Below are 1,637 nucleotides of genomic sequence, written 5' to 3' on the forward strand. Positions count from 1 at the left end.
CCCAGGGCTGGCGTGCCTTCCTGCCCTGGGGCCGAGGGGTGTGGCCAGGCGGTCTGTTGGGGGGCTGATCGCCTATTCTGGACGACTCAGGCCTTCCTTCCCACCATAAACACCATCTGGCCTCTGTGGGCCGAGCCACCCACCCCAGGAGGGGACACCTGGGTCCCATCTGCTGCCTGAGCTGTCAGTGCCCTGCCAATCCCTGTCGGGGCTCCTCCTCGGGGAGGGGAGCACAGAGAGGGGGTGAGTGCACCGAGCCGGGCCCCCTCTCCCAGCCTCCTCCCATGTTGCAGGGTAGGGGCTTCTGATGAGCCCTTTTTTGAACTCCCCACACCCCTCTGCCTTCTCATTCTTGGTCCTCAGGGTCTCGGACCTGACTCCTCCCATTTTCCCTCCGGAACTTCCTTATTCTGTCTCGCAGCCCAACAGATGCCCCAGAGCACAGCCCCCTGGGGGGTGGGGAGGACGGCAGCCAGGCGAGGGCCTGTGTCCACAGAGCCCCCCCATAATGTCCCCCACAGCCTGCCTGTACCCCCCAGGCCTTGGCCCATCTCCCTTCCAGTGCCCCAAGGGCCCCTCAAACTTGTCTTTGCTTCAAGAGTCTCCGATCTGAAAATTCTTAGCTGCCCTGCACCTTCGGGGCACCCAGTTTACCTCTTTTAATGCAGCTGTTTAAACAGTTATCGAGTTTTCTCGACATTACTAGTTTTCTAAGTGTTATTTTTACAGGAGGGGAAACTGAGGCCCAGAGAAGGGGTATAACTTGCCCAGAGTCCCAGAGCTAATTAGCGACCGTGTCGGGAGTACAGTCCAGGTCCCCTGACTCCCTGCGCCGTGCACGGTGGTGCCCTGAGCGGTCACCGGGTGGCCTGGATACAAACGGCCCGCCCCTCCGGTCCAGACCCCCACCCCCCGTTTCCCCCAATTAAACCCAGCGACCCTATCCCACACCCCAACCTTTGTTCTTGAGGGGACAGCCGAGGCCAGGGCTCAGGGACCTCATCCTTGACCCGTGGTGACCCAGGTGGCCCTGTGACGTGAGGCAGACGTTTCTCTGAGCGGACCCACACCGGCAGCTCCCTCCGACCCCCTTCCCGGCTTTCCGGAGGCACGGGGGCCCACGGGATCCTGCTTCCCAGCCTGGAACGGAACAGACTGGGGTGCTTTCCTCTGAGGGGTTCAGTCTTTTATTAAAGGACAGGAGCAGGGTGTGGCCAGGACCAAGGGGTGGAGGTCACCGCCGGACCGGTGTCGTGGGAGCGCACGCTTGCCTGGACAAACACTCCTCTCCCAGGAGGCCAGCCTCAGGTCCCCTCCACCTCCACCCTGTCCCAAGCTGCCCCTGCTCTCCCCTCGCCGTCCTGCTGGGCTGCCCCCGGCGACTCGGATGACGCCAGGCAGGGGGTGGAGGTGGGATGGGAATAGCGTTTCCGGGGGCGGCTGGCCCAGCTGGGTGGACAACAGGCCACAGACACATCCGCTGTCTGACCTTCTCGCTTCTCCCTCCAACGGTCACCCACGTTCATCCTGCCTCTTAAGTCAGTCCTACAGGGGATTCAGTCTTGGGCCACTGATGCCCTTTCCCCCCAGCAACCCCCCCCCCCCCCCCCCCCCCCCCCCCCCCCCCCGCCCGCTCC

Source organism: Panthera uncia, chromosome F1, assembly GCF_023721935.1.
Source record: "Panthera uncia isolate 11264 chromosome F1, Puncia_PCG_1.0, whole genome shotgun sequence".
Taxonomy (NCBI): Eukaryota; Metazoa; Chordata; class Mammalia; order Carnivora; family Felidae; genus Panthera; species Panthera uncia.